The sequence below is a fragment of the Pecten maximus genome, chromosome 14, assembly GCF_902652985.1.
Source record: "Pecten maximus chromosome 14, xPecMax1.1, whole genome shotgun sequence".
Lineage (NCBI taxonomy): Eukaryota > Metazoa > Mollusca > Bivalvia > Pectinida > Pectinidae > Pecten > Pecten maximus.
In genome coordinates, this window is record NC_047028.1 from 18,738,791 (window position 1) to 18,761,770 (window position 22,980).

Sequence of the window (22,980 nt, forward strand, 5' to 3'; positions counted from 1 at the left end):
CTAAAGATTAAATTCTTTCATATTTAAATATGCATATAAACAGAGCCAAACTTCAGTCCAATTTTGTTTAAAACAATTAAAAAGAAACTACGAGAAAAAATGTTTATTTCGAGATATTTTTTATTTAACATAACGAGTTAATTAATGCATCTTAGGTAACATAAATTAAAATGCCATTTATCGACCTCGAGATCTATCGAGCTATTCGAGATATCGGAGTTCGTAATACTGAAGATCGAATAGGTAGCTCAGGAATCATAACAAAATGTTTGACGTTCACATAAGTCGACATCGCCTATCACGAGGTATCCGTTAAGTTGACTGTTTCTTCTACACATATACACAGAGTTCCTCAGACATACCACTTTCACAAACTAAAAACATGAAACGATACTTATACTATATATATATAGCAGCACATTTTTTCCCAATAAACTAGGCGAAGAATTTTCATGGATACCGGAAATGGGTACAAAAAGAGTTCTTTCTGAACTGAGTAGGAAAAAATCTCTAATTACACCTTAATTCGTTTCCTAATTATTAATTGCATTTAAACTGTGTTAGAGTTGAAAATTTATTTGGAATGCTTAGATTATTACTTGACATTTCCGAGGATTTTATCCTCACATTTTCTATAAATAGTAATTCGGAGAGAGCTACTCTCCTTAATCCGGAATTCACTAACCTGGAATCTCCTATATGTGTAACATTACCGAGGAATTTGCTTGTATGGCAGTGCCGTGTGTGTCCTTGGACTGTGACGGTGACGAGTGATTGAGATTCTGGACCGTTAGATTTGAGTTCCTTTCCATGGGACAGCTTTGGTAACGAGTCACAGAGATTGTCAGAACATGGTGGTCCGCGCTGAAAGTTGACGTTGACAAATGGGTGTCCGTGTTAATAATGGAAATTGTATTTCATCCAGTATCAATATTTTACAAGTACAATATACTCTGATAAATCAGATTTAAGTCGTTGTCTTTGGGTGTAAACAAACGTCACGCCAGCATCTTCCAATTTATGTTTAATAAACAAACTGCGTGACTCCATCTATTAATGTAATTTACGTCTACAACGACAAACGACAAACGACAATATCATTGAGTAAAATGTGAATGATCTGTGTTCAGTGTTGATCACAGACATTTTAGGTAGGTTTCGATAATTTAGGTAGGTCTCGGCGATTTCTGTCTTGGTTAACAGGCTGTAGGTAGGTCTCGGTAACTTAGGAACCGTTTTACCCCCTTCAAGTCCTTTACGTCCAGAACAAGTATCCTATACGATTGTTAACAACTGTTCATTGTGATAGGAGCAATAAGTGTAATCATTATTCCCTAATTTATCACTATTACAACCGACATCCGACCACAATCTCTCTCTTAAATGTGTGGTCACGGTATCGATCCAGGTTATTAGACGCTTGTAATCGGATATATGATCGGTTGATTGACACGAAACATTTTGCCGACCAGCGCTCCAAACTTTGTGTGTTTAATGAATGACGGATAATTATGTTTACTTAAACGGATTAATCGCATTTGCATAATATCTGCGGACTCGTTGGGGCCACATTTTTGTCCTACTGCAATCTGTTCTATTAACTGGATTATCGAAGGCCATAACTGTATTGCATGAAGTACACAAATTGATGATACAGATTGAGAGGTATATTGCTGCTCCCTGCATCATGAATTTGTCAGCATACTCAAAAGTCATTATAAATGGTGTAGGAATACACAGGAGTCATATTAGACAGAATGGCAGAACATTCGAAAGTCAGTTTAGACAGGATGTCAGAATATTCGAGAGTCAGTTTAGACAGGATGCCAGAATATTCGAGAGTCAGTTTAGACAGGATGCCAGAATATTCGAGAGTCATTTAAGATAGGATGCCAGAACATTCGAGAGTCAGTTTAGACAGGATGTCAGAATATTCGAGAGTCAGTTTAGACAGGATGTCAGAATATTCGAAAGTCATATTAGACAGGATGTCAAAACATTCGAGAGTCATATTAGACAGGATGTCAGAACATTCGAGAGTCAGATTAGACAGGATGTCAGAACATTCGAGAGTCAGTTTAGACAGGATGTCAGAATATTCGAAAGTCAGATTAGACAGAATGACAGAATATTAGGTGTGAGATATTCATGATTTGGTATATAAAGATATACAGGTGCCGATGATCGGTCAGGGCAGAAGTCTTCTCCACCTTTATGTTACCATGTTGTATTATTTGTATCATATAAAAATCAGAGGAGGGAACGAACTGTTTTTGGGGGAAAACGAAAATGAAAAACAAAACCGAAAACAATTATGTGCAATAAAATTTGAAATTCGGGCTTTGAGCCATTATTAAAGGTACTAAAGCATATAATACGATTTCCCTTTAACCGTTCACTGTTTATAAAACTGACTGAGGCTGTGGCTGTAGCCATGATTATCTCTGATGTCACGTCAGATATATACTCTCGAATCCATAATTTCGTTACTGAAATAAGATAAATGTATAACTCGCGCTTCATGTTTTACAAATATCTACGTTACTGCATAAACATCTGTTATATTAAAACAGCATATGTTGATGTATGTCCAAATTTTAAAACGATATCTTCGACCAGTTCCGTGATGGGAGGATATTTTAATCTTTATTACACAATTAAACTGCCACTTCCGGTAAATGTTCATGACCCCTCTTTCATCTAGACAAATGAAATTGATAATATGCTAATAATAGAATGAATTTATTTTAAACTATAACCAATATTGAATTGAGTTAAATTGCTTTGCATGCTTGACATCGTAAATCTTGACCGAACATTTCCTGAGTAAAAATAATTAATTCAGAGATGTATTGCTTTAGGGTCGTTGTCAGGGCACTTTAAAGAAGAGTGCATCGGAATAAAATTTATCGTGGTACAACGGGCATCGGGGATGGTTTCAATGATTAATGATTGATTCAATAAAGACTACCTAGTCATGTTATATATATCTTAAAATGCGTGTATGTAGCACGCCATTTTGTTGGTGATATGGCTGGATTGATATAACTTTGAAATTGTTTGAAAGAAACAAAACGCAGACATGCTTAAATAATACATGTTGTGTTATAGAACAGCAAATCCACCTCGATTGAGATTGGACTAAATAACCCTATCTCGATTAAGATCAGACTAATTCTCTCTATCTCGATTAAGATCGGGCTAAATTCACTCTATCTAGATTAAGATCAAACTAAATTCATCCTATCTCTATCAAGATCGGACTAGTTTAAGTCGATAAGCTTGAATTAGATTGATTAGCACAGGATTACGTTATCTCGAATTCGTCACGAATACGATATCTCGAATACGTCAGGATAACGTTAACTTTAAAACAGGACGCCGTTATCTCGAATACGCCAGGATAACGTTAACTTTAATATAGGATTACGTTATCTCGAATACGTCAGGACTACGTTATCTCGAATACGTCAGTACTACGTTATCTTGAATACGTCAGGACTACGTTAACTCGAATACATGATTACGTTAACTCGAATACGGCAGGACTACGTTAACTCGAATACATGATTACGTTAACTCGAATACGGCAGGACTACGTTAACTCGAATACGTCAGGACTACGTTATCTTGAATACGTCAGGACTACGTTATCTCGAATACGTCAGGACTACGTTAACTCGAATACAGGATTACGTTAACTCGAATACGGCAGGACTACGTTAACTCGAATACGTCAGGACTACGTTATCTTGAATACGTCAGGACTACGTTATCTCGAATACGTCAGGACTACGTTAACTCGAATACAGGATTACGTTAACTCGAATACGGCAGGACTACGTTAACTCGAATACGTCAGGACTACGTTAACTCGAATACGTCAGGACTACGTTAAATCGAATACGCCGAGATCAACTTTAGTCGAATATATCGTGATAACATGATCTCGAATACAATACGAATTCTGAAATCAAGTTAACTCGAGCATACCGTGATTGTGTCATTTCGAACTCGACGTGGTAGCCTCTAAGACATTTAACAAGCATGTCAACATAAAAAAGAAATTATTTTTTTTTAGGATCAAGATAACTGATGTATCGTTATATACTGTATACTGTAAACGTACACATTTCAGAGCACTCAAATTTTCAAAATATCAAACTCTATTTTTTTTATTTTTTTTTAGCGGATAAACAAATTTGATCAGGTTGACTATAATACAATATATTTTATTATAACATGATTGAGAGTAAAGTCATTGTTTTTTGTTAGTTTTTTTTTATCGCGAAAACCACTAAAATGTTTAGTTCAATGCACTGCGTGTACATTAACCGCCATGATAACTGCAGCTCCTGATCTTAAGTACAGTTTTTTTTCTTCCAGTAGAATCTAACGCCTTAATTCCCAGATAAAAGTATATTCAATTCGGCGTATTTGATTGTATCCAATTCCAGAAAAAAAACGTGACTAGATTTTAAAGATATAATTGGATTGAAGGGCTGTCTCGATAACGTATTTTAAACATATGAACTACTATTAGATTTTTGTTCCAGACTGAACTATTTTATGGAAGATTCCGACCAGACAAAATCGTCTATCGTGTAAAGGATTTGTTATCAAATTAAAGTACACAGTTGTGACGACACGTTGATTTTTTTATGAACATTGAATCATGTTTGAATGTTACCCTTATAAGTACGAATTTATTTCAGGGGAAGTAACACGGCCGACTTACTGTGAACTAGAACATCTTAGCAGTGATATTATTTTATCGTTTTACATATGATGTTATTTGAAAAGAGCGACGTCATCAACTTCACCTCCGATAATCAATAAAAAATGAAAAAACCTCTCCAATCCGACATTTATCACACAGCTTATAACATGTACTCTAGACAAGAGGTCGAAATACACAGGTCTTATCTAAGCAGTTTCATTTTGATAGAATTGGCTGATACGACTCACACATTGATTTTATCGGATGAAAAAAAGATAGGAAAGGATAAAACTCACTGTTTATTTATAAAGCATTCAATACGAAGCTGACAAGTCATATTTTTATAACAGTTGTAAAGTTCAGCAAAAGTTCTCCCGACGCCAACATACGAAACAATGTCTGTCAGACTTAATTAGCTCAGCTTTCGACAAACGTTCGATACCTCACCGTGCCAGTCGGTCTTATTTTAATTTAACTTCAATAGAGAGAGAAAATGTTGATGTATTGTTTGTTTATTGTTTTGAAATGCAGACCAAAACTTAGTCTGCTTTCATCTTAATGCTCTTATGCAAGTTAGACTCGGTATTTTCGGTCCGTCTAATTAAGCAATGATCCACCTTTTGGCGATATCCATTGACCTTGACCTTTGACCCACATCAAATCTTGAGGTGTCACCAGTTTCACGGTAGCTGCATGTGTGGCAGTGATACATGCGAGGGTTTCATTCCACATGCTACTTTTGTTTTTCTTCTGCAGAAATCTGGATAATGTTTTCGTTTTTTATTTAAAACAGACATGATCTCGATAGTTTCGTACTTTACTACCACCCATGGATGTGCAAATGCCACATACATTGTCTGTCTACTGTCTAGTGTCTACTATCTACTGTCTAGTATCTACTCATTACTGTCTACTGTCTACTGTCTAGTGTCTACAGTATAGTGTATTCTGTCTAGTGACTACAATCTAGTGTCTACTGTCTACTGTCTAGTATCTACTGTCTACAATCTAGTGTCTAGTTTCTACTGTCTACTGTCTAGTATCTACTGTCTACAATCTAGTGTCTACTGTCTACTGTCTAGTGTCTACTGTCAATTGTCTAAGCCTGTTGTATAATGTCTACTCTCTGCAGTCTAGTGTCTACTCTCTACTGTCTAGTGTCTACTCTCTCTACTGTCTAGTGTCTTCGTTTACAGTTTAGAGTCTACATTTTAGTGTCTACTGTTTAGTGTCTTCAGTGTTGTGTATAGTGTGTAGTGTATAGTGCCTACTCTCTACTGTTTATTTTCTTCATTCTTCATCCGGAACTCCTCCAGGTTTTTTCTCAAAAATACACCTCGGAAGCTAACGTCAAGCCAAGCCTACTGGAGATGAGCAAAATGACTAGCTATTGAGTTCGCGTAAAATTGAAATAAATATTTGTTTTTCTGCACGATTTTAGGTTTAGTTGTTGGCTTTAAGGTTTTCATTATTTTTAATTGTGCAAGTGACGTCATAAACAAGCATGGCTGCACCCAGAGACTTTTCAACGTATATTAGCATCTACATATCTAAGTATATTACGATTTTGTATATTATAATATGTACTAATGGGCAATATGGCCCGCAGTTAATAAAGAAATTGAAATTGTATTGAAATTAGTCAAATATCTACAGTCTACTGTCTAGTGTCTACTGTTTAGTTTGTACTGTCTAGTGTTTAGTGTCTAGTGTTTAGAGTCTAGTGTTAAGTGTCTAGTGGTTAGTGTCTAGTGTTTAGTGTCTAGTGTCTATTGTCTAGTGTCTATTGTTTAGTGTCTAGTGTCTATTGTTTAGTGTCTAGTGTCTAGTGGTTAGTGTCTAGTGGTTAGTGTCTAGTGTTTAGTGTCTAGTGTCTATTGTTTAGTGTTTAGTGTCTATTGTCTAGTGGTTAGTGTCTAGTGTTTAGTGTCTAGTGTCTAGTGTCTAGTATCTAGTGTCTAGTGTCTAGAGTTTAGTGTCTAGTGGTTAGTGGTTAGTGTCTAGTGTTTAGTGTCTAGTGTCTAGTGTTTAGTGTCTAGTGTCTTGTTGTTAGTGTTAAGTGTCTAGTGGTTAGTGTCTAGTGTTTAGTGTCTAGTGTCTATTGTGTAGTGTTTAGTGTATATTGTCTAGTGTCTAGTGTCTAGTGTCTAGTGGTTAGTGTCTAGTGTTTAGTGTCTAGTGTTATGTCTAGTGTCTATTGTCTAGTGTTTATTGTCTAGTGTCTAGTGGTTAGTGTCTAGTGTTTAGTGTCTAGTGTTTAGTATATAGTGTTTAGTGTCTAGTGTCTAGTGGTTAATGTCTAGTGTTTAGTGTCTAGTGTCTAGTGGTTAGTGTCTAGTGTTTAGTGTCTAGTGTAATGTCTAGTGTCTATTGTCTAGTGTTTAATGTCTAGTGTCTAGTGTCTAGTGTTTAGTGTCTAGTGTCTATTGGTTAGTGTCTAGTGTTTAGTGTCTAGTGTTTAGTGTCTAGTGTCTGGTATCTAGTGTCTAGTGTCTAGTGGTTAGTGTCTAGTGTCTAGTGTCTAGTGTCTAGTGTCTAGTGGTTAGTGTCTAGTGTTTAGTGTCTAGTGTTATTTCTAGTGTCTATTGTCTAGTGTTTAATGTCTAGTGTCTAGTGTCTAGTGTTTAGTGTTTAGTGTCTAGTGTTTAGTGTCTAGTGTTTAGTGTCTAGTGTTAAGCGTCTAGTGTTTAGTGTCTAGTGTTTAGTGTCTAGTGTTTAGTGTCTAGTGTTAAGCGTCTAGTGGTTAGTGTCTAGTGTTAAGTGTCTAGTGTTTAGTGTCTAGTGTCTAGTAGTTAGTGTCTAGTGTTTAATGTCTAGTGTTTAGTATCTAGTGTCTAGTGTCTAGTGTTTAGTGTCTAGTGTTTAGTGTCTAGTGTTTAGTGTCTAGTGTTTAGTGTCTAGTATCTAGTGTCTAGTGTTTAGTGTCTAGTGTTTAGTGTCTAGTGTTTAATGTCTAGTGTTTAGTGTCTAGTGTCTAGTGTCTATTGCCTTCCACCTTAAAAGCACTGCCATCATTCTGTCAGTTTTCAGAGACTGAATACGTTGGTAAGACAAACATGAGTATGAAACGTTAGTGAAATCAAACAAATTTTAATTTATTGTGAATGGTAAGGCAGCAAAACTGCAATATTTGCACAAAATATTAACTTCATTCAAATTGCAAATTACAGTTGATGAAATAGAACCTTATATTTATATATTTTCTCAAATACTTAATTTATCTCTATATATTTCAGTCTATTTGGAAAGCTCATTATATATGTATAGTTCGAGCTCGGATTTTATAGAAAATACACAGGCGTTCATTAAATCGAGCTGTCATGGCCTCAAAGGCCGACCCGTCTCGTGACGAATATTCAGGAAATTAAATATCATATAAAGCGATTTTAATTTTTTTTTCTTTCTTTTAAATATTTCTCTAACTCGAATTCCACATGACATTCCCTAATGTAAGTGTCTAAATTTCATGCTGCGTGCATGTCGAGCAGTTTTGACTGCAACGCTTCTAGTCCTGCTATCTGTCTGCTCGCGCGCACGTGAACCGAACTTGTTTGTTATGAAGAACCCCGCGGACGAGATAAGTAGTGATAAACTGAAGAGTATTTGGCACCACGGCGTAGAAAACAGGAAAACGCCGTATACACACTAATAAAAAAAAGCGTAGCCCGGACTTAGAAAAGGGAAGTTTCGTCTGCAAAGTAGGAGGGTTATGGGAAGAAGATCATACTCTTGTTTTCGAGCAAATGTACTACTACACAAAGTTAAGTCTTCGATATTCCCAATAGGACGGTGAAAAAACAGGAAAGAGAAGTTATAAATCGGGACGAAAAAAACCGGATAAATCGAAAGTTCGTGAAGTGAGAAAATTAACTGAAAGTGGAAATACTGTGTTTTCGTAGAGCCGAGTGTAAAATGTATCTACATATGATAGGATGGATGTATGATGTGTAAACTAACATGTCAGTCTCGCTGATAGAGTCTGACAATGGAGAGTTAAACATTGCCCAGTAGCCGAACATCACAGATCTGATAGCGTAGATAACCGAGAGAGGTTGAGAAGCACTGCACGGATGTGATACGTACCTTACAAACATTGAGATGACTACGATTGGCGTAAGACGTGCTCGTCCGACTAATTACTAATAACTATGGGATGTAAGATAGAGGACATGATAAAAGGTAGGTGGGCTGTTTTGATTTTGGTAGATATATTTATGATCTACGTACGAAACTCTCGCTGCTTATATTCGCGATTTTCATGATTGCGAGGAACCCGGAAATATTTGTGCAATGTGTTAAACTTACCACACTTACCAACTTATCACATATATGTTTACAGCAGTTAAGATTTTTCGGAAATACGAAACTACCATCTGTGATGTCGTGGTAAACATGGTAACGAAAATGCTCTGATTATAGAACTTTGACACAATGACAAACCAGTTTGGTTGGCGGTGTTGAAGGTTTCGTTGGGCGTGTTTATTGTTCGGTTGTTTTGGGAATGTGGTAATCATGAGATGCTATGATGGATGCATGTCAGTCGGAAAGTGAGTTATTGAGAATGCGGTAATCGTCTCAAGAGCAGATTGCCACCCATTGAAGCATTGGACACTTAACGAACATCTTGACAGACCGCGGAATGTTGTCATAACCACAAATATGTGGTAGCGTCATTTGAACACATACACAAAATGAAAATACAAATTTACTCAAACTGTTCTACATTGATGAAATATCCAGGTAAATAGTTCCTTATGGGAGGCTGCAGGCAATCTTCCCCGAACCGTAAAATAAAATAGCATGTGTTCCTCATGTAGAGCACGCTCTTTTTTTTATCTACATAACTGCTCATAACCAGATCATACATACAACATAGAGTTGATTAGTTTAAGATTCTTGGCTTCTGTGAATCGTCCTGGTTGTCATGTAATTAGCGATGACGTTTATGTCATGTTTTGTTTACGTAATACACTTACTATTTGATTATCCCATAAACCATTATATCATACTGGGGCTCACGTGACATGCTGGAGTAAAGTGGTTATATGGAATCCAGTAGGTTTAAGTGTCGCCAACCCAAGTGATCATAATTCTGGTCATATCCCTTCATTCACATAGCCCATCAGTCGCATAGCCTATCATTTACATAGCCCTTCATCCATACAGCCCTTAATTTACATAGCCATTCATCCATACAGCCCTTCACCCATACAACCCTTCACCCATACAGCCCTTCACACATACAGCTCTTCATACATACAGCCCTTCATACATACAGCCCTTCATCCATACAACCCTTCATCCATACAGCCCTTCATACATACATCCCTTCATCCATACAGCCCTTCATACATACAGCCCTTCATCCATACAGCCCTTCATACATACAGCCCTTCATCCATACAGCCCTTCATACATACCGCCCTTCGGCCATATGGCCCTTCATACATACAGCCCTTCATACATACATCCCTTCATCCATACAACCCTTCATACATACAGCCCTTCATCCATACAGCCCTTCATACATACAGCCCTTCATCCATACAGCCCTTCATCCATATAGCCCTTCATACATACATCCCTTCATACATACAGCCCTTCATACATATAGCCCTTCATACATACAACCCTTCATACATACAGACCTTCATACATACAGCCCTTCATACATACAGCCCTTCATACATACAGCCCTTCATACATACAACCCTTTCATACATACAACCCTTCATCCACATAGCCCTTCATCCACATAGCCCTTCATCCACATAGCCCTTCATCTACATAGCCCTTCATCCACATAGCCCTTCATCTACATAGCCCTTCATCTACATAGCCCTTCATCCACATAGCCCTTCATCTACATAGCCCTTCATCTATATAGCCCTTCATCCACATAGCGCTTCATCTACATAGCCCTTCATCCACATAGCCCTTCATCTACATAGCCCTTCATCCACATAGCCCTTCATCCACATAGCCCTTCATCCACATAGCCCTTCATCTACATAGCCCTTCATCCACATAGCCCTTCATTTACATAGCCATTCATCAATATAGCCCTTCATCCATACAGCCCTTCACCTATACAGCCCTTCGGCCATATTGCCCTTCATCCATACAGCCCTTCATACATACAGCCCTTCATCCATACAGCCCTTCATCCATACAGCCCTCCATCCATACAGCCCTTCATACATACAGCCCTTCATACATACAGCAGCCCTTCATCCATACAGCCCTTCAAACATACAGCCCTTCATCCATACATCCCTTCATACATACAGCCCTTCATACATACAGCCCTTCATCCATACAGTCCTTCATACATACAGCCCTTCATTCACATAGCCCTTCATCCATACAGCCCTTCATTTACATAGCTCTTCATCCATACAGCCCTTCATCCATACAGCCCTTCATACATACAGCCCTTCATACATACAGCCCTTCATACATACAGCCCTTCATCCATACAGCCCTTCATACATACAGCCCCTCATCCATATAGCCCTTCATCCATACAGCCCTTCATCCATACAGCCCTTCATCCATACAGCCCTTCATCCATACAGCCCTTCATACATACAGCCCTTCATACATACAACCCTTCATACATACAGCCCTTCATCCATATAGCCCTTCATACATACATCCCTTCATACATACAGCCCTTGGCCATACAGCCCTTCATCCATACAGCCCTTCATACATACAGCCCTTCATACATATAGCCCTTCATACATACAGCCCTTCATACATATAGCCCTTCATACATACAACCCTTCATACATACAGACCTTCATCCATACAGCCCTTCATCCATACAGCCCTTCATACATACAGCCCTTCATACATACAACCCTTCATACATACAACCCTTCATACATACAGCCCTTCAAACATACAGCCCTTGGCCATACAGCCCTTCATCCATACAGCCCTTCATCCATACAGCCCTTCATACATACAGCCCTTCATACATACAGCCCTTCATACATACAGTCCTTAATACATACAGCCCTTCATCCATATAGCCCTTCATACATACAGCCCTTCATCCACAATCAAGTATGGAAATATCATTGAAATGGTAATCATGTACAATGGGATGTACTCAGTTGATTGGACAGTTATCATATCTATGTCCATGATTTAAAAGGATACTGTGATTATTTTAGTTGAATTTTATAATTCTGATCAAAACTGACATCAGGCGATTTCAGTTTGTAACGATCTTCGCAGGTCACGAGGTGCGATTGATCTAGTGAAAGTCAGCAGTAGTTAGTCGGTTGGTTGGGGGTAAAATTCCGGAAGGAATGTGCATTTTGATGAAGAAGTTATCACATTTTCTCCTAAATTGCTGTTTCCCAAAACACAACCATTATCAAACCCATTGCCGATTTAATTCAACATAAATTCTGCACATTGATTACCGGAAGTAGCAGTTATGTGGAGTTCCTCCCGGAAGAAAAGGATGTTTTGATTGTTTGGGATTTAGACCATACACTGACTGTACTTCTCATTCGAGGGGTCATCGTGTAGAAAGTTCATAACTTTAACCCTACATCGTGGTCGTTCAACAGACGAGATATGACCGACGTTTTGATTGGCGAGTTCCGGTCATTTAGATGGTGGAGTCACCGACGTTGAAAACGGAAGTAGGGGCTCATAATGAAAGATCATGGTACGAACAGTTCATTTTTTTTAAAATCTGTTTTAGCAAAGGAGATCGAATGGCACTCTTGAACTTTGCCAACAGGTCCAACTTAAGACAGATTTTCACTGTTAATAATTAATTCCCCCTTCGTAATTGATTAGACACCCGCTAAAAGGCCATAGTTGGTACCTCGCAGTAATTATAACAAAAGCTGCGGATTGTTCCCCGTTTTCTTTGCCCTAATAGCCGTAATAAACATCAGTTATTTCACAGTCCCGTCTGTATTAAACAAAGGTTAGCTCCAAGTTTGACATCCGTTTCATTATGCTATTGTTTCTAAGGTCAAATCCCCACTTTGTATTCTAAATAGGTCGCCCGGCCATGCATTCTGTGGTCAACAACACTGGTCAGAGCTAATATTGATTTCAATAATCGCTGCACAATGCCCCCAATACCAGGCGCCATTTTATTCGTCACCAAGGACACAGGAAACACGAGATAATAGGGAATTAAATATTGTCGGGAACGTGTCCGGATTGGATATTGCATGTTGTATGTCGTTTATAACTGTTTGACCCGACTGAAGGAATACACAAATTACTTTGCTTAATTTGACTTTAGCATGTCACTATGGCGCCCCTGTGGGCCGGGCACATCTGTATAAGGAGGACCTGTAATTAACGGGCCCAGTCGACTACCAGGACAGATTACGTTCTATTTGATGGAATTTCAAATTGTATTGTCGCTTCAGTCTGCGTTCTTAATAAGGAACAAACAAAAGTAACGCTGAAAAAAAGTTTTTAAAAAAATAAACAAACAAATATTCATTGTTTAAAGTCTCCAATTACTACTGTAGAATGAAAACACCGCTAATATCCCGATGATAATTATTATTTCGGTGATGCTGACGACAACAACGATGACAAAAACACAATGATGCGTTATTATCTCAATATGTAATTCAAAATCGAAATATTTCTAGAATAGCTGTTGACAATATAAATACATGTATATAAAGTAAAAAAAAGATAATAAAAAAAGGGATACGTACAATTTCTATTGCGTTGAAGCGCATTTAAAGGAAATCTATTGTCAAAAACTAAAATTATCTCAGAACACCATTGTCAAAAATCAAATTACTATAAGTATCTCAGAATACCATTGTCAAAAATCAAATTATCTTAGAATACAATTGTCAAAAATCAAATTATCTCAGAATATCACTGTCGAAAGGTAAATTATCTTAGGTAAGTACTTGCAATTGTTCCTAACAATATATGATTTTAATCATTTATTTCGTATTGAAGACACAAACCAGTTTGCTAATAAAGTCATGCAGAGAAATATTAATTATTAGTTTAAACACATATACATATGTATTTGCCAAAAAGTGACAAGGTTAATATGGCAAAAGATGTAACATCATCAACTCCCTCCGGTTATGAATATTCGCACTACCCCTTTGGGTGCCTCTTGTGCACCTGCTAAACGCCGGTAGTTGTCAACATTTCTAACAAAACAAGAAATACTGTGGATGTCAGGTTTTCAATCAAATATTCATTATCTATTCTAAACACGCATTCAGCCATTTTTAAAAAGTTGTACACAGACAAAAGACAAAGAAAAGCCAATGCATGAAAACAATAATTGTTCAGCCAGACTTGAAATCGATCGTCCAGCAGGGTCCAGTACAATTTCAATCACCCAGGAGTCGATTGCATGTACGTTCTATTTTACATGCCCGATAAGCTGTGCATGCAAGATATTGTTTGCATGTTTGATACATTAAGAATTCTGGTGGAATACATAATATTTATTTTCATTTAGCGTTTTCACATCAAAACTATACTAATTCAATTTCAATAGATGATCAGTCATCCGTCTGGAATAGATATCGATTTATTTTTTGTATCCGTTTATTTGAAAATTAGGAACATGTAGAAATATCTCATTTCCGCCATTGCCATTCTGAGCAGAATTTAAATATTTCCATTCCTTTGATTCGCTCCCTTTTTTCATAATGTCAAAACTTCTATTCCAAACTGTTTCATTGATTCATGTCCATTCCTCCAGTCCTTTGTTCTCCCTGTCATTATTTTTAAATTTGACTGGTTACAAATAGACTGGTGAGTGCGCATGCGTATGAAGTAGAGAGAAGATAACCGTAACATTGTTGTAGGCTGCATTTATGGAGGTCGTAGGTCAAGGTCGAAAGTCAAATGTTGACGACTGGATAGAAATATGCTGTGTAACCTTAGCCACCATTAAAACCTGTAACAGTTATCTCCCTTAGCAACTTTAGTTTTAATGGTAATTGATATAAAATACACGTACTTTATGTAACGGATTATTCAGATACGGTCAGTCTTTAAAACTTGGCAATGCATTCGGTCTCATCCAAAACACCTTTTTTCAACTAAATTGTGTTTGAAACCAGACTGTACAATTATTTTTATCTTTTCCAAAAATAGTCTAAATCAAACAGATGGTTGCTCGCTTTGTCAAATCTAATAGTCAATTCACTCTCTCCTTGTCCCCGAAAAAGAGATCTCTTTGTAAGCTGTTTCAGCCTGAATGTCTCCACCATATGAACGTAAGTATGATGATATTCTTGGAATCCGGTTACACGTGTTTTACATTAACGTTAAGCACCTTGATCCATAAGGATTATCTACCTGAACGATACATTCCTGTGAATTGTCAGCTTTAAAAAATCAATTTCGATCGGGAATATACATTATTTTGAAATAATATCTAACCCAGAAACCCAGTTCAGAAGAGCATATCCCAAAATATCTGTAGTGGTGCGGGGCTTTTGTTTTTTCAGCTATGTTATATATTTGTTTTGTTTTAAAAGCAACGAAGTTGATTAGATTAGAATTTAAAATTAAGCGCCCAAGTATCATCTTAGAGCTTGACATGGCTTTCTCCACTCATCGCGACCCGTGTGTGATGGAAGATGGTGGATTTTTTTCCGTTTTCTCTCTTCTTACCTCCATTGACGTCATATCCGAAACAATAATACTTGAAAATGCCACTTTCTGAAAAATGGCTGCTAAACCTTTAAGTCTTAAGATTATTTAAATATATCGCTTGAGAAATATGTAAAAAGAATTACAATGCTTCGCGTTGTGTATGTGTGTTGATAGCGATTCGTTGGTTAACCGTCTTGTCTTGCTCGTGACGCACTATGGCGTTTAACATGCAAACACACTTAGGCCATACACCAGGAAGTTGTTGAATTTTCTTTAGAATTTGTTAGAATGTGGTGGCATATGGTTGGGCTAGGGAAACCGGTAATTAACTTGAACAATTTCGTATTTTAACAAGTTTATGTTCAATGTGAATGTGCCTATTGTTAACAGTCTGTGGTCAGATTAACGAAACGTTTTTCCGAAGTTCATTGTACTATATAAGAAATTCGGACAATATCATATTAATTTAATTCCTGAAATTTAATTATTTTTGTGAATGTATTATCAATATTTTTATTTAATTCTATTTATGTATTCATTTTTTTCTTTTCTATTTTTATTCTATTTTTTGCGATATCTTATTTGTGCAAATTTACTTGAGCTCATGCAAATATTCGGAGCACAGCAGTTGAGATTAACTGTCGAACGCGCAGGGGGTCTTGAATGAGCATCATAAGCTGAGCTGATACCAATAACAGTTCATAGCGCATTAAAGTCTTAAAGATGAGGTACGGCCTTTTCGGCGCATGGTGCCCTAGAGTGTCGACAAATATACAAGTAGAGGCTGCAGAGTGTCTAATAGGTTAAGAAGTCTAAAATGGAACATGATGACTCGAGGAATGATGGATTCTCGGAGCGGTTACAGAACCTTACAGGGGTATGACGTCTAGGATAGGACATGCTCGATATTAAGAGGTGGAGAAAGATCTAGATCGGGACGACAAGAAACTAGAAAGATGCAATGCTACATAAAAGGATATATGGTACGTCGAGGAGAGGTATAGAGCATGTTGTCACCATGGGAACTGACTAGGTCATGTTGTTCCTAAGCGGAATGCGACCGTCAAAGAAACGTGTCTCCGTGGAGGGACCATGGGAATAGGAGGGATGCTGATAATTTGAGGGTACAGGTAAAAGAGGATTGTGATCTACGGGATATTGGAGTTAAAGACCATTCCGTCGATTACTGGTACTTGGACATTTCTATGACTTTCTACAGGATACCGGATGTCCATGAGGTCCAGTAATGGACAGTTTTAAGTCCATACCTATGGGATCCACATGATACAAGAGGACATATCGGAAGAGAAAAGACAGGACTTAAGACGATGTGTATTTCCCAGAAGCCAATAGGTGGCCGAGTGGTTAAGACGTTCAAACACTTTATCACTAGCCCTCCACCTCTGGGTCGCGAGTTCGAAACTAGCCCTCCACCTCTGGGTCGTGAGTTCGAAACCCACGTGAAGAAGTTGCCTGGTACTGACCGTAGACCGGTGTTTTTTGTTGTTTAAATGGCCCTTGCTGTTGATAGGTCGTTAAATAAAATAAACCCACAAATCATTGGACTGTGAGTGAGTAATTAATCTTAGGAGATATCAGGGACATAGGTGGTAGAATAGCGTTACATCATTACGGCGCGTACCGCTGTATCGTCGTCCCCTAAAACATCTGTTTCGTATGACAACGGTATGACACACACTACATGGTACTGAAGACGGAGGAGTAGGTACTTCATAGTCAAAGTTAGGTACTTCATAGTCAAAGTGGTATGTAGTTATAACCGAGTAACATATCACAAGGATCACGTTTGAGAAATGTCAAGGAGTTATTGCCCTTTGCTGTTTAATACTTGTTCTATACTAACATAAAACATAACCACATTTCGATGGCCTAAATAACCCATGTGTTATCACTGCATCTTAATATCCCAGGTGTAAACCGGATCTGTATACTTAACCTGACGAATTCCAGCTTGATCTTGAGCTGAATATAGCACACCCCTTGCACCAATAAAGTTAAACGGCCGATTCAACGTTACCGATGTATAGCATTATGACTGACTCGCGACAGATGCGTACATACCCTTCTGTTATGTATAAAACAGCGGTACCCCATAATAGGGTAATTAGTTTCAGTTGTATACGCCAGTCTCCTGAGTTCGCAAGCTCTTGCATCATATATATACGAATTATATGCATCGTATTTATATTAAAACAACATAAATTTGTGCCGAGCGCTGTTATCAATAGATATATCTAACCTTGAATTATTCGTTATACTTATTGAAGCTGTATAAAATATACAAACAATTGATTATCAGTAATTTTGCAAAGTCTTCATTTCACATATAGGTAGTTTGCATCATTAAGTCACCATATCATTCTGATAAAGCATACATCCTTGAACCTCCATGTCACAGTATGGTAGCATACAACCTCAAACCTCCATGTCACAGTAAGGTAGCATACATCCTTAAGTCTCCGTGTCACAGTAAGGCAGCATACATCCTTAAGTATCTATGTCACAGTAAGGTAGCATACATCCTTAAGTCTCCGTGTCACAGTAAGGCAGCATACATCCTTAAGTATCTATGTCACAGTAAGGTAGCATACAACCTTAACCTCCATGTCACTGTATGGTAGCATACATCCCTAAACCTCCATGTCACAGTATGGTAGCATACAACCTTAAGTCTCCATGTCACAGTAAGGTAGCATGCATCCTTAAGTCTCTTTGTCACAGTAAGGTAGCATGCATCCTTAAGTATCTATGTCACAGTAAGGTAGCATGCACCCTTAAGTATCTATGTCACAGTAAGGTAGCATACATCCTTAAGTATCCATGTCACAGTAAGGTAGCATACATCATTAAGTCTCTACTAAAGTTTGTCAAAATTAGGTAGCATACAGCCTTAAGTCTCTATGTCATAATTAGGTAGCATACATCCTTAAGTCTCTATGTCATAATTAGGTAGCATACATCCTTAAGTCTCTATGTCATAATTAGGTAGCATACAGCCTTAAATCTCTATGTCACAATTAGGTAGCAACGTCATTAAGTCTCAATGTCACAGTAAGGTAGCATGCATCCTTAAGTCTCCATGTCACAATAAGGCAACATACATCCTTAAGTCTCCATGTCACAGTAAGGTAACATGCATCATTAAGTCTCTATGTCACAGTAAGGCAGCATACATCCTTAAGTCTCCATGTCACAATAAGGCCACATACATCCTTAAGTCCCCATGTCACATTAAAGTAACATTCATCCTTAAGTCTCTACTAAAGTTTGTCACAATTAGGTAGCATACATCCTTAAGTCTCTATGTCATAATTAGGTAGCATACATCCTTAAGTGTCTATGTCATAATTAGGTAGCACACGTCATTAAGTCTCTATGTCATAATTAGGTAACATACATCCTTAAGTCTCAACTAAAGTAGGTCACAATTAGGTAGCATACATCCTTAAGGCTCTATGTCATAATTAGGTAGCACACGTCATTAAGTATATGAATCACAGTAAGGTAGCACACAGCTTTAAGTCACCATATTACTCTAAAGTACCATACGGCATTAAGTCTCCGTTAGGTAACATACATCCTTAAATGTGTACATCCTTCATAAACGTTTGATGAATTATATCAAAATGATTACCAACGAAATGAAGACCTTCTAAATAGAGGGCATATCTATACAGTAAATATATTGAAAAAGAATGAGTGGTTTCATGGCTTAAACCAGCAGTTTACACGAGAATGAAGGGTGAATGCCATTCACGTTAATTATGATATGTAACACGCACGAGCACAGCATCTTCTTTATTACGTATATCCCCTCAGACCCCTCGCTCCCTGGATCCCTTGGGACGAAATGCACATCTCCGACACGACATAATGAAATTCCGGAAAAATGTGCACGGACACATTTTGTCAATTAGACATCATGGAACAATAGAGGGCATGTGCTATAGCACAGCAGGTGCGCTAATATGTTCCCTAACATCTGAAAATATTTTTCTTCTTCAAACAAAAGTCTGTCTCTCGTTTTGGAATTTTACATACGTGTAATATTTCTGTAAAGTAGCTCCCGTCTGCCATGGCTCTCATTTACATGGCTTTGCATATCGACTGTTAAAGAGTTAAAGACCTCTAGACGAATACTGAAGGCATGCATGCACTGTCTGCTAGCTGTTTATAATTCATCGGACGAGAAACATCATTGACGATGGCTAAGGTAAGATATTCTTATGGTTTAAAAGAGAACGTATCAAATATTAATTGAATCAATTATGTTTCGCTTCAACCGGATTTTTTTGCAAAAAATCATTATACAGAGAGATCATGGAATAGATCTTTAAATACATACTCTCCTGTTATAAAACTCAAACTCACGTGCATTCCTGTTAAAGTTCATTTATTTATATAGCAATTATGAATTAGCTGCCGTAATATTTTTAAATGTTTGCGTGGACATTATCACAGAGATGTAGTATTTGAACGTCATTCTTTAAATTATGATCCTGTTTACATTATAAACATGTTTACTGAGAATGACATGAATGCAAAGAATGCGTTTCTTGTTATAGAAAAGATTAAGTTTAAAAAAAAGGTAAAACGTGTTTTTGATTTAGTAATTATTCAGAGCGCATCATGAAAGTAATAGACACGCGGTTTTGATTGGCAATAACTACTTAGCGTATCACAGATTGAGGAGAACTCTTCACAGCGGTATGGGAACAATGATACACAACTGCTGCGTAATATTGGTCTATCAGAACCACAGGGGCTTGAGAAATCAGACACAGTAAAAAATATATTATAGATATCATTAGATGTTTAGCTCGATATGGCCAGAGTATATGTTACCGTTTAGATGTACAATATTGGTCTATCAGAATCACAGGGACTTGGGAAATCAGACACAGTATCTTCTTGAGATTTTCCTAGTGTAAGAAAAAATATTATATATATCATTATATGTTAAACCTCGATATGGTCAGAGTATATGTTACCGTTTAGATTTACAATGATGATGATGATGATGATGATGATGATGATATGATGATGATGATGATGATGATGATGAATAATTGAAGTCCGATACGTTGATATAAAGTGTTCAAAATAACAGTTTCTGTTGTTAGAAAATTTCTATAAAATCACCAGGTCCCTATTCTCCTAATGATTCAAGTTGACGTATTGAAAGCAATACTGCAATCGCGAAAAAAAAATTAATTTGATAATGCACTACTTTTACCATACTTGAAATTGTATCAGTGGGTATACAAACGCATGTGTGTACATGTTCGACATAGCATGCATACATGTTCATATGTTTAATCTATAAATTAATAGAGGCATTTAGATGAAATGCATGTTATCTCTAAAGAATATTTTCCGTTTTTAATGAAGTCATCCTTTAATTTTTGTATTTCGTGACATATATACACGGTTTGATGTTACATTCCACACATTTTTCGAATGTTTTAATAACTTCGTAATACACATCTCGACAGAAGTTGCATTTTTGCTTCAAATGAATTAGTCCTATAAATGTTTTCACTTGAGGTAATTAAAACGGTTATATATAGAGGGAAAATGGGGGAAATGGATGAATTTGCATGAATTGTGAAAGTTAAAACATTAATTAGGTGTGAAGTTGTGCGTACGTTTCTGAACACGCGTGCATGCATTTCACGACAGCGTGATTGTATCGCGAAGGCCAGTTTTAGCCTAGGCGCACATGTAGTCACTAATAGATATTTAAATACTTGGCCTACTTTTCGGAGTAACTTTAAATTAAAAAACTTCACTAAGTGAATTCTGTTTAACTCATCACTCTGTTTTACACGGACGTTTCCCAAAAAGAGGCCCTCAGTGGGGGTCGGATATTGGATAGGTACACTAAACAGATTTTGCGGTCAATTTTAATCTATGCTAATATATATACAATTTTGAGGTATTTTTTAAATGAGTCGAATTGAAGAATATCATTTAGTATTTATTATCAAACGATTGTTTTTCTATATATACGTTAATTAAATGTACATTTTTTTGTGTAACTTTTCGACTGGTAACTACTATTTCATCAAATCATGTACATCTGTAATGTGTCAATTCTCCTTTACGCTTTCAATTAATACCTACATGTTTTCGCGCTAACTCCCCCTTCGTGTGCCCCTCGGTCGGACAACATAGTGCCAATACATTCTTCTTCGTTGACATGTAATGTATTCGCCTCTGGGCTTAATTTGAACTTTCTGTTTTCAGCCAATAATTGAAATTTAAGAGGACGTCGTTTTGCGAAGTGAATTGAATTTCTCTCGACACGTTTGTTCTATATAAAGTACATGTAGATATCTATCATAAAGTGAAAATTCTCATAATTTTAGAAATCACTTGAAGCTAAAACTTAATAAATATCATTGTAAGAAATTGGAATATTTGATATCATATAATCTATAATGAATGTACAATGCATTGTCAATTTAAGCATTAATGTTACAAGGGACTTTTAATGGATGGGTTAATAACAGGCAGTTATCGTTACCCAATATTTATCTGCATATACATTTTGTAAATATATAATCATTTAGCCGAATATTTCCCATATCTATTAGATTCATAGTAGATTTGTCTTTATTTCATACTTCTCAAATGTTTGTGTTGTATTGCTGGGAATAGTTTGGCTGTGGTGTTGTTGAATAGTCCAACAAGTTTTACAGTGCAACTTCCAGATTTACGTAAGCAAGGTATGTGTTCTGAAGAACGCCCTAAATGAAATTTTAAAATCTTACAACTTTTGAAGGCAATGTGTGATGGCTTTGTTTACCGAAACAGTGTGCACTTGAAAAACCAAAAACGAAAAAAAACAACAAACAAACAAATAAACAAACAAACAAACAAACAAACAAACAAACAAAACAAAACAATTAGACAAAATTGTGTTTTCCCCTTAAACACACATTCTGTATACAAATGCAATTAACGTTCATAATTTTTGAAGATTGTTGACAACGTCATAGATTACTTGCGTCAGCAATTTGTGGGTGTTTTGAAGAACACAAACATCTAAAGCAATTACAAATCGTTGTAAACACTTAAAATACCTTCATCTCGAGAGAAACATTTTTCTTATGTATTTATATACTAGGTATAGACATATGCACGTGCTCTACCCATTTAGCACGTGCATGCCTATAATCTTTGGATATAATCTCCATGTTTCACACTTTAAAGAACGAAAATTCATTATTTCATATCATCGGCCGTCGACTACAGTGTCGTCTTTATAGAAGACAAAATATCAATGACGTAGCTAGGCGAAAATCATACGGATGCTTCATAGACTGCCTCTCTGATGAAGGGTGTTTATAAAATGTGAGGAACAGGATATCAAACTTGTGTCTTCGTCATCACTTGATTGAATCCGTATGTTTGAATATAATTATAATCGATCTATTAGGTGTTGATTTTCTTTTCTTTTCTTTTAATGAATCCCACTACTTCCGGTCCATGCCCAGTAATAACTTCCGGCTAACTGCAAATTATATATATATCAAATAAAAGGAAGTGCCTGTATACTGTATGGAAGACTTTTAACATACTTCCTGTTTTTCTGA

General features: G+C 36.9%; 1 protein-coding gene across 2 annotated transcripts in view; it reads left to right on the forward strand.

The window, feature by feature from the left end:
* LOC117342250 (tyrosine-protein kinase SRK2-like) overlaps positions 1-22,980 on the forward strand; it is a 136,453-nt gene that overhangs the window by 16,980 nt on the left and 96,493 nt on the right. Inside the window, exon 1 of one of the 2 annotated variants that reach the window (XM_033904311.1) lies at positions 8,441-8,899. The exons of the other annotated variant lie outside the window; for it this stretch is intronic. The gene's annotated coding sequence lies outside the window, so the exon portion shown is untranslated. Of the gene's footprint in view, positions 1-8,440; positions 8,900-22,980 lie in introns of those variants that run through there. 2 annotated transcript variants of the gene reach the window in all.